A 15,501-nucleotide genomic window follows, 5' to 3' on the forward strand; every position below is an offset into this window, starting at 1 on the left:
ATGTTATTAATTCAGGGATTTCTTTTTTCATTTCCGATCTGAGGTCTTCTACATCTTTCTGCAGCTCTTTTCTTTATTTCAGAAGCCATTGATTCATGGCTTTCAGCTGTGTGATTTCCAATTTTTTCTGAGTTAGTGTCCTCTGCACTTGTTATGGGTGGGCTTTGTTCTGAGGTTGCATTTTGTTCCTTCTTATCATTTTGTGTAGCACTGACTTCTGACCTTTGTTGTAGATCTTTGCTGTAGTTATATCCTTCGCACATACTGAAGTTCAGGTGCAGCTCTACAAAGTTTGGACTTATTCAGCTGCGTCTGGCTTGGGTCTGGCTGCTGTGCTCAGCTCCTTCCCACTGCTGCCCTTGAGGGTGAACCTGTTGTGCCCCCGTGATGAGATGTTCTGCTCCTGGACTAGCTGGGTGGATCTATCCTCTACACTCTCTGCAGGGATTACAACTGCAGTATTACACCCCAGGCATGTATGCCAGGCCTGAGCTGTGCCTGGAGGGGGCCAGGTGAAGTAGGAGGAAGAGGAAGCTCTCCCACACATTCACCGGACTTGGGCTAGGACTGGGTCTGGGGGTTCCCGGTGAGGCAGAAATTCCTATTCGGCGGGCGGGGTGGGGGAGTTGCTGCAGAGTGGTGGGGGGCGGCCCAAGGGTGTGTGAGAGGGTCCTGCCCACCCTGCGCCTGGGCTGGGACTGGTCCCGTCGGCACAGGGTAGCAGGAAGCTCTCCACACACTCACCAGACCTGAGCTAGGACTGGGTCTGGGGGTTCATGGAACATGGCAGAAATTCCTACTTGGCGGGCGGGGTGAGGAAGGTGCTGCGGAATCCCAAGGTTAATTCTTCATACTGGCCCTGAGCTGCCCTGCATTCTCTCTCCTCTTCACTGGGAGCTCTCTGCCAGTGTTCTCGCTCAATGATATCCAGCCTCTTCTTATTACTAATTTTGTTTTGTTTTAGGCTCAATATAAGACATACTCAGAGGTCTCTTGTTTTTCAAAACACAAACACACAATCCCACTTTGGCTGCCCATTTCCCTGGCCCTTCAGGCCCACACTTCTAGGGAAAGCTAGCAGGCACACTGTTTCGGCTTACCCAGCCTCACTTCCTCTCATTCAATGACTTCTGTCTCCTCCACCTCCAAAAACTGTGGCTCCTGTCCCATGTGTAGAAACTGAAGGAAACTGCTCTTCCTGCGCCTGGCAGCTCTGCCTCCTGACACTCATCATCAGCTTCTGCCTTGTTCTTCATTCCCTGTTCTTTCTCCCCTGTGTCTACTCTTTTTTATACCGTTCACTCTTTCTCTACGGCACTCAAATACTGTGGACACTATTGGATAAACTCATGTAGTCCCATGTTGGAGTTATCCCAGTGTGGTAATGATCTCCCTGTCCAGAATTCCTAACCAAACTTTACGGCATTTGCAATTTGCTCTACTTAGCTGTCTAAATGCAACAGGGACTTTACATAAAGCATCCTTAATAGTCTTATTTAAGAAATTCAATCTCAGGCTGGGGAGACAGCTCAGTGGAATAAGCACTTTCCTGGCAAGTACAAGGGCCTGAGTTCAAATCCCTGTTCTGCCAAAAAAGAAAAAAGAAAATTCAGTACTCAAAAAATTCAATCTCCCTTCTGTTTCTTTTACTAAAGTTGACATCACTACTACCTGTTTATACACCTCAGCAAAAAGTGTCACTATTACCTGTCCATGCCCTGAACCTCACCATCTATGTCTGGTTTTCATGAAGTACTAAAGCCTTCACTTCATTGAGAATCTGCCTCCTTCCCCACACTTTCACTCCTATATTCTCACTCAGGCTCTTCAAACTTAGCTGCTCAATTCCTGCCATAACCTCTTACCAAGTTGCCTCCCTCTAGTCTTTGTTCACAAATTCATTCTCCACAGTGCATCTAGATCAGCCTTCTAAATTTCCAGTCTGCTCATGACATTTGCCCCTTAAACGGTCCTTCAGTGGTATCATCATCCTTCAGGATAAGATTCTTCTCTTTATAAGTGATACTTGATTACAGCTGTTACTCTCCTTTCTGCTGTTCAGGGCCTCCTAGTTCACTTTAGTGCAGTTCAGATACTGGTTCCCCAGGAGACCCTTCAGTGACCTGCCCACAAAGCCCACTAAATGCCTGTCCCAGTCATGCTGGTAACCATGTGCCTTTGGACTGCAACTGTTCACTGTGCATTTCCTTTTTTTTGCCTTATATATTTCAATGACTCATCATGCACTTGTCACATTTGATTTCAGTTGCTAGTTGTGTATGTTTGTCTCATAGAATGTGAACTGAGCAATAACCCTCCATATGTTTAACAGATGCTCAGCAGTACTCTAAATGTTTTAGTTGGGTGGACTCATCAAGTCCTCAAAGCAACCATTATTTTCATTTTACAGACAGAAATCACATCTTTCTTTATCACCATTATTACCCTGTGCCTACTACATTGGGACTCTTGATAAATACTTCTTGAATAAGCACTTACATGACTCATTCTCCAGGATTCGGGCAACAGGAAAGATACGCATAGTGAATCTAAGTAACATTACCAGAGTAGAAGAGAAATAAATCCCCAAGCCAGCATGGCTTGTCGAGTAAAAGGTGGAATTTTTAAAGTGCCAATTAGAAAATGCCATATATTTTCATTGTAGTACATGCTGAGAATTCAATCTTTGCAGTTTTTGTGTTGTAGAAATGTAACTTTATGTATTTCTTGGTATTTTTCTATAACTCCTTCACATTTAAAAGTCAGTTCGTTTAAGCCACTTATTCTAATACTTCCTGAAGTATATGTTCAATAAATAGATACAGAGAGGGGGTCAAGCTATGGTTAGAAAATAAATCTGTAGCAAATGTGCACTTAGCAGAGGTTGGGATTTTGTTCACTTGGAATAAACCTGGAAGCCAGCCTGGGACTTGGCATGTGTGTTACCAGATTTGCGTGTGGCCTGCCCATGAACCTTTCAGTTCCCCCAACTTCACAGAGCGAGGTATCCAGGATGGACGCAGATCTGGGAAAAATATAGGTGGCTCTGTGAGTAAATGAGACAGGCTACATTTTTGTCTGGAAATGAAGTACTGATGTCCAAGAGTCCATGGGTTTTCATAAATTTTGTATATTTTGGGATGAGTTTTAAAAATAGAAAATCTTTATTTGTGGAATAAATCTGCCAGTTAAGAGATATGGCTAGTAGAACAGATGTGCTTTTGTAGCTAAAACTTTAATATTCAGAAAGAATATCCTGAAACAGAGAACTGGAACCCAGAAAAAAGGAGGGAAAGAAGGAAGGAAGGAAGGAAGGAAGGAAGGAAGGAAGGAAGGAAGGAAGGAAGGAAGGAAGGAAGGAAGGAAGGAAGTTTCTTTAGCACTTTAGTAACTTTGTACCTTATAAAAAGAAAAGCCAGTGCAACAGACATTGTTCACATTAAACTGGAGCTAGTGGTTACCTTTAGTTAAAACAAGTAGATTTGTCATGATAGACTATATTTCTAATGTTTGCAATCACTAGCCCAATCTAAAATATAAAGAAGTCTTTTTGTTGCTGTGCATTTGAGCACATTTGTGTCACAAGTCAGAGAAAAAGACTTCTGTGCTCTCAAACAGAACTTTCAATTATTTTCAGCTTAAAAATACCAACAGAGTTTTAAAACCAAACTGAAAAACATTAAATCCACCTTGAGCAAATTCAAAAATAGCAGTAGTGCCCTCAAAACCTTCAATCAGCTCTTCTCACACTGTGGCCTGAGAGGTGTGTATTCTCTAAGACTCTTTCAGGAGACCACAGGATAAAAACTACTTTCACAGAAATGCTAAGATCTGAGGTGGGAGTATCATAAGCCCAAGCCCTGCCTGCACAATGTAGCAACTCAGTGAGATCCAGTTCCAAACTATGGGTATGTAGCTCAGTGGAAGGCCCTGGGTTCAATCCCACATGTAGAAAAACAACAGCAAAACTCAAGATCTTATTATTTGCCCTTTTAAGAGGTTGATATTTGTACTAGTGATACCAAAGCAGTGGTGTGGTGAGACTTGGTCCAAGTCAATCCCATATCCCCCTGTAGCTGAGGTCACTGGGTTCCTCAACAGAGGCCTAAAATCCTTTTAAATGCCAGGTTCACATGAGACTGTCCTTCAAATTGCTAAAAACAATATATTCCAGCAGTTGCATGCATCTTTAATTTTATATGTGATGTGAAGAATTTGGTATTGCATACCAAATAGGATAGTGGTCTCCAAAAAGAGCAATTGTATAGTTGAATTGTGAGCAGAGTAGGCTGATGAGTTTTAATCATTTTTTAAATCATATTATATTCATAAAATATCATTTTTCTTGAAAGAATAACTTATAGACAAACTATTGATAAATTGACTTATTAAACAGAAATTAGAGTTGTTGAAGACTTGAATCAGTTGTCATTGAATGTGACAGATTCCCAATGCTTAGAGACCACTCTGATGTTACAGGCAGGGCTGACACTGCCAGATGTGACCTTTGCAGTGTTATATAATGGTGTACATCAACATTTGAAAGATTTGCCTAACTCACAGAGCCACTATTTTCTGAATGATCAATGCATATCATAAAATTATTCCTGAGCAGAAGATTCATCTAAAGAACATACATGCAAGTGGATTTTAGTGTAGCAAAATATAAAAACTACATTAATTTAAATTGTATACTCCACTGTTTTAAGAAACCACAGTTTTCCAAGTTTTAGACATAACATCTAAGAAAACTATCTCCAATAATCTAAAAAGGGTTTTAAAATATTCTTCCCTTTTCCAAACATGTATTTGTCTGTAGGGGGCCAGATTTTCTTCATATATAAAACCAAAATGACACAGAGTAACACACTGAATACAGATCAAAATATTCTCATTCCTTTCTCTGAGGCAGATAAAATTGGTATTTGCAAAAACTTAAAACAATGTCACTATTCTCAAAATATTTTTTTTATTTTGAAAAATATGGTCTTTTGAAAAAAGATATTATTTTCTTTTTTTACATTTCATAGGTCTTATGTGATAAATAACTCTATTAAATCTTTAGGTTTTACTTTATAATATATTAGGTATTGATAGTATAAGACAAAAAAAGGTTTTGAGGGTACTCAATAATTTTTAAGAGTATAAAAGATCTGGAGACAAAAACATAAGAACAACTAGTTTACTTCATTACCTATCCGCTTCTCCCTGCTCTTTCCAAATCTTGGTACACTTTCTATTGATTATGATTATGATTATGTTGCACATATTATTGGGGACTTGACCTAGCCCCAGTCTCCAAGAATGGGCAGAAAGTGAATGGCTTAGATTAAAAATATCAGTAGTATGGTTTGGGAAGTTCCATTGTCTCAATTATTTTTTCTCATTGCTGGGACAAATACCTAACACCCAAAATGAAGGAAGAAACTGTTTATTTAGCTCACTGTCAGTGAGGTTTAATCCATAGTCAGCTGGCTCCAAGGTAGAGTGATACATAGCAGAAAGCAACCGTTCATGGTGGCTTCAAGGAGCAAGAGAGCAAAGGGAATGGCAGCAACTCAGGAAGCTAGCAAGACTCTCTCCCCTCCTCACATTTTATTGTAACTTGCCTGCCTGCAGGTGGGTGCAACACCCACCCTCACAATAATCATAAACTCCAAAAGCCTCCTCATGACTGCATGAGGCTTTGGAGGGACAACTAAACATGAACCATAACATTCCGCCCTGGGACCCCAAAAGACTCATGCACATCCCTAAGAACTGCCAAAGTCCTAACAGTTTCAACATTGCTGAAAAGTCCAAGTCCTAAATCTCCTCCAAGACCTAAGGCAAACTCTTAGCGGTCAGTTAAGACAACAATTTAGTCCAAACAAGTGAAAATTTAAATAGTTCCAACATTTAATAGCACAAGATAAACATTACAATTCCAAGAGGTACAAACAGTAAGATACCAAGCATTGAGACCAAAGCAAGTCAAAATCCAGAAGGGCAGACATTAAGTCCTATATTTCCATGTGGAACATCCAAAGCAATCTGTTTTTAGTTGTGAGCTCCATGTGGCTCTGCCCTTATGACTCTGGTGGTTGTAGCTCCCACGGCCTCTCTCTTAGGCTGGCTTTACTCCCTCCCTGCAGTTTCCCTTAGATGATCCATGTTCCTTGCTTTTCCAAACTTCTGGCGTTTCCACTTCACATTAAGCTCCTCCCTCTCTCCTTTACACACTGCCATCTCAGGAGTACACTACCTTGGCCTCCCAGGCCTTGTGAAATTGAGGTGGAAGCCTTCTTAACCTCAGAACTCCTGCATTCTGCCTGCATCTAAAACCAATGCCACGTGGATGATGCCAAGGTCTGCTACAAGCTGGAGAAGTAGCCAAGTTTCCTTCACTCTTGGCTGTAGGAATTGAGTGCCTGGATCATTGAGCACTCTGACCGTGATTCCAAGGAATAAATTCTCCATGCCAGCACCATTTTGGAACTTCATCTCGCCACCACTGCCATTCTGGAACGTGGGGCACTGCAGCTTTCCCCTCAAGGCAAAGAAGTCCCTCTCCCTTGCAATTCTGAGGCTACAAAGGTCAGAGACCTGCCACTTCCTGTGATGCCCTCAGACAATTATTTCTATTTTCTTGTTCCTTTCTGGAAATGGAGATCCTCTCAGCTCTATCTTTGTATTTTACAGCTTTATTGGAGCTTCCTTTCTGGTCAGACACAACATTTTAGATCATCCTGTTGGACTCTTTGCTCTTGATTCTCAACATCAATCTGACTAAAAGTCCCCAACAATAGCCATGCCACTGCCTCAATATTTGACTGTTTTGATATTTCTTTTGCCAGATTAATGTCTGTCATGCTTAATCTCAGTCTCAGGCAAAGTCTCTGGACAGAAACAAACTTCTAACAAACTTTCTGCCAATCCATAACACAAATCATCTGGGGTCAAACAACCAATGCAGTGCTTCTTCCCACAAGAAACCTCCTCAGCGTGGTCCTTACAGGCAGGATTTCTATCAGCCTTCTGATCTTCTGAACTCTGATCCAAATCTCCCATAAGAATGGCCAAAGGTGTTTCAGCACTACTCTTGTAAGGTGGGAAACATCTCTGAACCTTTTCTATCTCTTCCCACAATCCATTCCCAAAAGTTTGTAATCCATATGGTTAGGTAGTCACAGCAACGACACTACTCTTGGTACCAAATTTTGTCTCAGTTATTTTTGTTGTTGCTGTGATAAATACCTGACACCCAAAATGAAGGAAGAAAATGTTCGTCTAGTTCACAGTCAGGAAACAATTTAGTACAATCCGTACACTGCTGGCTCCAAGGCAGAGTGGCACATGGCAGAGAGCAACCATTTGTGGTGTTTACAAATAGCAAGACACCAAAGGGAATGGCAGTAGCTCAGGCAGAGAGCAAGCCTCTCTCCCCTCCTCACATTGTAATATTTCTATGCCAAGTCCCTGGTTGAAGTGTGCACTGCACAGAGCCTGGCGGGCCTCTGTGCACAGGGAGCTGTCATTGGCCACCATTCTGGTTCTGGCCAGACAAGCTTGTGTCCTCCCTGACCCTCCACCCATGCCCTCTGCTTACCTGCTGACCACCCTCCTTCTTCCTGAGAGTGCCCCAGGATGACCACACAGCAGTGCCCTGAGGGTGTGGCTGACAGTGTCCTTCAGGAAAAGAAGCTTCTGAAACCTGGACCCCACCAGGCCCAGCTGACTCTGGGTGCAGTTTCCTCATGCTCTCTGTTCCCTTGGCCTGTCTGGGCTTCATTAAACACAGTGTTTAATGACTTCATCCAGAGAAGGCGCTGCAATACACAGTGATTGGGCACATGATGTGCATTTCTTTACAATGCTAAGAAGGCCCCTGCAATTTGAAAGTCTAGTTGTGAAAAGGCCATTCATTTTTTTTATGTGCAACCATGTCTTTTTTTAATTTTTATTTTTCAAAGACAGTACAAAATAGCATTAAAACAGAAAAATTACAAATGGTACAGAATTTCACTAAAGACGATATGAATTTCACAGTATTTGTTGTATTGCATAGTGTTGTCTTCAAATTAGTTGTTTATATTACCACATACATGCATGCAAAATTGGAAGAAAAAAGCAAAAAAGAAATATATAAGAAATGAAGAAGAGAAAAAGGTAAAAGAATGAAAAAAGGAGAAAAAACAAAGTAAGCAACAACTGCTCCTTTCTGTAGACCAGCAGAAATTCACAGCACAGCTGTCCAAACCATCAAAGGCCATCCTTGTGTGTGTGCAGTATGGTATTGTGGGTTGAGACAGCATCTTGCTAAGTGGCCCAGGCTGGGCTCCAACTTGCATTCTGCCTGCTTGAGCCTCCTGAGTGGCTGGGATTATGGAGCACTCCCCAGCCCCTGGCCTGAAAGTGCCATTCAAACTTTGTAGGAAAAAGAGGATAAGCTCTGTCAGGTAAGGAGTTGCACACAAATGTATAAGGGTTTATGCATGTATGTTCCCATATTCTAAAATACATGTCATGTAGTTCTCCGCTTCCATATCTTTTTTTCTTTCTGTACTATTACTATGATTTATTTATTTATTTTTGATTCCTAGGTAGGAATCAAACCCAAGGCTTCACACATGTGAGGCAAGTACCCTGTCACAGAGTTACTCCCCCAACCCCAACTGGGCCTTTTAAATTTATATTTGATAGCTAGAAACTACAAGATTTTTCTCAAGAAAATTTGAGAGGAATTTTTGTAAATTTTAGGTATATTTTGCTTGGCTATTCTGTAAATAAAGCTGTGTGGGTTTTGGTGACTATGTTACTCTGTTTTTTTTCTTTCCCTTCAAAAGAAACAGGAACAATTTTAACTTACTCTCCTTTTTCCTGTTGACTCCAGTTTAGTCCTTTTATTTCTGTTTCTATTTTTACTCAGGTTTTTTTTTAGACTTTAGAGTGTCTGCCTGGAAGCATTCTCAATGTTTCCTTTGATGTGTCCTGAGCTACTTCTACAGAAAAAAAAAACAAAGTAAATGTAAATTTTGTTTTTCTTTTCTTCCTTGTCATCATTTGGAATAAAAGCCAGGACAGGTCCCCTTTTCTACCGCATACACCTGGCATTGCTGCTGATCTTCTGGCCCCTGGGGCCTCGAGGGCCATCCAGGGAGCATTCGTTCCGAGGGTGCCCTGGTGTGCATCCTGGGGTCTGAGAGCCGCAGCCCCCCTTTCTGTCTGGAGTGTCCACAGAGAAAGCACTCCAGCCCGTGTGTTCTAGGACAGCTGCATGGAGTGACTGTGGGGACCATGGGCACTTCCCCCCAGGGCAAGGTCTGATAGTTGAGCACAATCTCACAGGAATTTCAGGGACTGCCCTTGGCACTTCCACATTATTTAAAATCCAAGATGCCTAAAATACAAGGTCCCTGAAGCAAAAAAAAAAAAAAAAAAAAACTTCTTTTGCTTTAAAATTGTATCTTTAGTTAATTCATCAGAACAACTCTTACATGGGAGACTGGTCCAAATGCGGAACCACACCCTCAGGCTAGCACAGAGGACCCAGGGCTTTCAAGTTGCCCAGAAGCCCACACCGGAAGTCAGACATCCTGACTTGTCACTGGAATGCCAGAGAGAAGGGCAGCCTTTGGTCCCACTGAACAGTGACCAGCAGTCAGAGAATTTCCACCTGGGCAGCTCCTATTTCACCTCCTGCTAGATCCCAGGCTCTTTTTTATTTAATTTGTAGTAAAGGAACATGGAATCAAGGGCACTGTCATGATCCTAAGCATTGCCATTATCTCTTACTGTATGTCTGAATTGAGTCTGTCTCCTAAGCTGGCAGCCCTGGGGTCTAATGCCATTATACCAGAGTCACTTTGCTTTAAAGGAAAGAAAATTGTACTCCAAATTGCAGATTAGGTCTGTCAGAGGAAGTGAGGGAAGAGCCTTTCTTTTGCCTTTGGGCACTGGTCATTAGGGTAGCTTTGGAACTGGTGAGCTCAGGTTTCAACGATTGCCTTGCTGCTTGTGTGAACTCTCTTGACCATTAAGTGGGACTGTAGCTGAGTAGAAATTTACAGAAACAAACCAAGTAAGAGAGAGAGGTGCTACTAGTTCTGAGATTACTACAACAAATAAATCAGCCCCTGATTCTTCTGTGTTGGTGGATGCTCCCAGGTGCTGGGGAGCAGAATGTACACAGTGAGAAGTGTCTCAGTAGAGGCTGCTGAAAGCTAGTGGGCTAAGAGGGAGGCAGCCTGGTTGCTGGTTCGGATGCATGGCTGGGTTTCTGTGGTTGAGGCTAAGTTGGCAGTAAGGACAAGCACTTGGGAAGCTATCAGTTGCTAATTAAATCCTAGCTATCTGGAACCAACTGCTCCAGCAATTATTGTTCCTCTTCCTGAGGTGTTCTAGGCTGGCAATCTGGCTTCCTGCAAGTCTAATTGTAAGCCAGCTGGCTTTGTGGGCTATAGGTAAAGGCTGGCTTCTTGAGCAGGTTCCTGAAGACTGGGGGTCAGAATTCTCTATTTCATTGTATTCATTATCACATATAGTGCATTTCTAACTGGTGGTCCACTTACTACTCGCAGTTCAGTTAAACTAGCATGGTGCTGGGTGTGGGAGTTCCACCACAGGGTTATTGCCAGTAGCATAAAAGGCAGAACAGGAGAAGCTGCCAGAATGCTGTTAGACACGATGTTGGGAGAAGTTGCTGGAGCTATTGGAAGCTGCTTGTTCTCTTGGGCTATTGTGCTGGAGGACTTGTCATGCTGGCTTTCCTGATGAACTTTGGGGGAGCTGTGGTCCTCATCTTGAGCACTGCTTCCTGGCTCCAGAAGGGAAGATGGTGCACTGCTCAGCCTCATGGAGAAGCTTGTCACACTGGCTTTCCTGATGGGAACTCGGCTTTCCTCATCACAGGAGGAATTCAGGACCTCACTGTTGCTGAGGACAGCTGTGGTATTTTTTTGGGGGGTTAGCTCTTGTGCTTACCTTAAGCGTTGTTTCCTGGCTCCAGTTCAGATCCCTCAGCCTGCTGGCAGAGCATTCATCCTTCTGACACAGACTTTCTAGCTTCCACTCCTGGCCTTTGGGCCTTCCAGCACAAATCCATGAAGTGGACCCGCATGAGACATTGTCGTGGGTTCTAAGCCTCTAGCTGGACTTGTGGGAGGCATCGTTACAGGCTCTAGGTTTTCATCTGGACTCAAGCAGGATATTAGGATCCAGGGCCTCAGCTGTATTATATAGTGTTATATATTATATATATTAGTGTTATATATTATATAGTATTATATGGTGTTATATATAGGATTATATAGTGTATTATATAGTGTTTGGTGTGTGGACAGATTACCTATACTTCTTGTATATGATTCTTGGGTGATATCTTATAAAATAATATTATAAAGTGTGTCCTGTATTATATTGTTTACCCAAACTATAACATCACATGATACGTTAATCATCATCATTAGTTTATATATTAAGTTTCTCAGTTGCACCCACGAAAGTTCTTCTTTCTCATATGCTCAGGTAGTGGGTGCTCAGTAAGGAGAGGTGCACCCTCAACAAGTATTTATTTTAATTTTTTGAGAGAATACAAAGTAGTAAAAAAATTAGAAATGATACAAAATTTCTCTAAACAAAATTATACAAATCCAACAATGTTTGTCACATAACATATTGTTGTCTTCAAATTAGTTGTTCAGATTACCAGGTATAAGTGTGTAAAATTGGTCAAAAATTATAAAAGAAAAAAGGAGAGCTAGGGAGATAGTTCAGCAGCATAAGCTTTCAAGTTAGGGCTGGGGAGATAGTTTAGAGGCATAAGCACCTACCTGGCAAGCACGAGATTCTGAGTTTGATCTCCACACCGCATGCTGTCTAGGCTCTGGAACCCTGGAATGCCAGCCCAAAACTGGGTGTGGTGGTGCATACTTGTAATCCCAGCACTCTGGAGGTTGAGACAGGAGGATCTCAAAGAGTTTGAGATCAGCCTGGGGGCTACAAAAGTGAGCACAAGGCTAGCCCAAACTGTGTAACAAGACCCTGTCTCAAAAAAATAAAATAGGGCCAGTGAGTTAATTCAGCAGACTAAGTGCCTGCTTAGGCAAGCTCAGGGATCAGGGTTCAATCTCCTGTACTGCATGCCACGCTGGCCCTGTCTCCGGGTGCACTGAGCCAGCGACCAGGCCCAAGTGTGTTGGCACATGCCTGCAATCCCAGAGCTGGAGAGCTGCAAACAAGAGGATCAGTTCGAGGCCAAGGTGCATAGTGAGACCCTGTACCAAATACCTACATTAAAATATAAATAAACAAATAAAAAGGTATAAAACATTTTAAAAAGAGAAACACATTTTAAGCAACAACTGTTCCTTTCAATAGACCAGCAGAAATCAGCCATGCAATTATCCAAGCTATTCTGTATATATACATAATATATTTCTTTTTCTCTTCCTTATTTCTTTCCTCCTTTCCCTCATTCCAGTTGTTCCTTCCCTTTGAACAGTTTCTTTCTCTTTCACGGTTATCCATTGTACCTTTCAGATCCTATTTAATCTGTCAGGTTCTTGCACTAGGGAGACAATACGATGCTTGCACATGTGAGTGCTGATTCATTTCACTTATGAATATGGTCTCTAGTTACATCCATTTGCTTATAAAACCCTTGAGTTTATCTTTTTTATAGCTGAGTAATATTCCATCATATAAAAATACCATATCTTTTTTTTAAGAATACAAAATAATTTTTAAAAATGCATTAGAAATAATACAGAATTTCACTAAACAAAGTAATAGGAATTCAATGACTTTGCTGTATTGCATGAGTTATCTTCAAATTAGTTATTCAGATCAGCAGATATAAACATGCAAAATTGGTTAAAAAATAAAACAACAACACAAAAGTTACAAGAAATTAAAAAAAAAAAAACTTAAACATTAACTCCTCCTTTCAAAAGACCAGCAAAGATTGGTGGTACAATTATCCAAATTATCATATTTATACATAAGTATATCTTCTTCGCTTCTTTCTCTTGTCCTTTTTCTAATCCTAGTCTTTACTTCCCATTGAACAAATTCTTTCCCTTTCACAGTGTCTATTGTACCTTCATTTTTTATTTACTCTCTCAGGTTCTCACTCTAGTGAGACAATACAATGTTTACATATGTGGGTCTGATTTATTTCACTTACCAATACAGTGTCTAGTTGCATCCATTTATCTACAGAAGCCTCAGATTTATCTTTTTTATAGCTAAATAATAATCCATTGTGTAAAAATACCACTTTTTCGTATTTTGGGCAGAATCTCATTACATAGATCGGACTCATAGTGAGCCTCCTGTTTTCAGCCTCCCAAGGGCTGGGATTACAGGCACACGCCACTGCTCCCAGCCTTAGTCACCATCTCAGTGTGACTAAGGGGTGGGGCCAGCATGGCTGTGGTGCTGGAGATCAAACCCGGTCCCTGCAATCTGCCTAAGCAGGTTCTTCAGTCTGCTGATCTATCGGGCTGGCCCTTACCACATGTTTTTTATCCATTCCTCAATTGATGGGCATTTGGGTGTTTCCAAGGTTTAGCTATGACAAATTGTGGAGCTATAAACATGGGTGCACATATATCACCATGCTACGTTTTCAGTTCATTTGGAAAAATAACATATCCTCACACCCCCTCCAGCATTTATTGGTTGACTTTCTGATGATAGGCATTATTTCTGAGGAGAGATCAAATCTCAGTGTTGTTTTAATTTACATTTCTCAAATGACCAATGTATATTTATCTCAGATTCCTATTTTCAGATCAGATCTTTGAATTTTATGAGCCTAATTTTTTTTTAATTCTTTCTGTGTTCTAGCTAGAAGTCCTTTGCCTGAGGAACAGTTGGCTAAATTTTTTTCCTAATTTGTGTATTTTCTTTTTACTCTGTTAATGATTTCTTCTAATGTTAGAAACTTTTCAAAAATATGAGATCCAGGGCTGGCCAAATAGTTCAGTGGATTAAAGTACCTGCAAGCAGGCACAGGGGCAGGTGATTCAACCCCAGGCCTGCCATGCTGGCTGCGCCCCCAGGGCACACTGAGATGGCGACTGAGACTGGGCGTGGTGGTCCATGCCTATAATCCTAGCAGTTGGGAGACTGTAAACAGGAGAATCACTAGAATCACTACAAGTCCAATCTAGTAGTGAGACCATGAAAACCCACAGATCCTTCCCTAAAAATACAGAAAAAAATAAATAAAAAAGAGATCCCAGTAGTTGATTCTTTTATCTATTTCCCATGCAGCTTGGTTTTTGTCCATGAACTCTCTGCCTAAGCTGTGTCTTAAAGATCTTTACCTACTTTCTCCTCCAGTAGATTTAGTGTTTCTGTTTCTAATATTTACATCTTTAATCTATTTTGACTTTAATGCATGGTGATAGACAATGGGTTTAATTTTAATCTTTGGCATGTGGAAAGCCAGTTTTTCCAGCATCAATTATTAAAGAGATTATCTTTCTTCCAGTGAACATGTTTGGCCCCTTTGTCAAAGCTAAGGTGCTTCAGGGTGCTTGTTGTGTCTGCATCTTCTAATCTGTTCCATTGACTCTCATGTCTCTTTTTTGGCTGGTACTATGCTGATTTTATCACAATAGCTTTGTAGTATAATTTCAGGTCAGGGATTTTTGTGGGGTTTTTGTTGTTGTTGTTGTTGCTGTTTGGTGGAATAGGAGATTGAACTCAGACCCTTGCACTTGCCAGGGAAGCACTTATTCTACTGAGCCATCTCCCCGGCCCCAACAAGTCAGGGATTTTGATGCCTCCTGCCTCTCCCAGGATTGCTTTTGCTATTCAAGGTCCCTTCTGGTTGCAGGTGAATTTTAGGAATATTTCTTCTAAGTTTCTGAGGTATGCTAATAGTATTTCAATTGGGATTATATTGAATCTGTATAATAATTTTGGGATTTACAAGTATTTTAAGTCACTATCTGGAATATTTTCCTTAACGTAGTACTGGTGTTGTAATCGGAAATAGGCAGATGTGGTGGAGAAGCTAAGATAAGACTGGTGTAACTTGACCCTTTTAGTGGAATTACACCACAGTCAAAGTGGGAGCTCAATTATACACAAAAAACCTTTGAATTCCTTAGAAGCCTGAAAGTGTCCTTCCCATTTGTGTCACTTCTAGGAATTACCTAAGTCCAGAAGAAACCCCAAGCTTTCTAATAAGGTTGTAAAGTTACCCTGTGTTGAGGATGGTTTTTGAGGCTAGTAATGAGATTAAAGTTACTTCTAGCCATTGAGAACTTTGCAAGAGGAAAGACAGAGCACTTGTCTTGACAGGTCAGGGTCTACATCTTCACTGTATGCCCATCACCTAGCAACTATGCTTACAAAGAGCTTCTACCTCAGTGCCACTTGGTGCAGTAATAGGTGAGTGAGTGCAGTCACCAACCCAGACCAGAGAACTATCGTGATGATAAGTTGGTGTCCTTTTGCCTAGTATCTGTTAGGTCTCTTGGCTATACCTGTATGTCCTTTTTTCTA

General features: G+C 41.3%; 1 protein-coding gene across 1 annotated transcript in view; it reads left to right on the forward strand.

Annotated features, from left to right (window-relative positions):
* Nucleotides 1-15,501, forward strand: part of Far2 (fatty acyl-CoA reductase 2) — a 182,235-nt gene that overhangs the window by 108,788 nt on the left and 57,946 nt on the right. The window lies entirely within an intron of this gene.

Source organism: Octodon degus, unplaced genomic scaffold (assembly GCF_000260255.1).
Source record: "Octodon degus isolate 3935 unplaced genomic scaffold, OctDeg1.0 scaffold00004, whole genome shotgun sequence".
NCBI classification, from domain to species: domain Eukaryota; kingdom Metazoa; phylum Chordata; class Mammalia; order Rodentia; family Octodontidae; genus Octodon; species Octodon degus.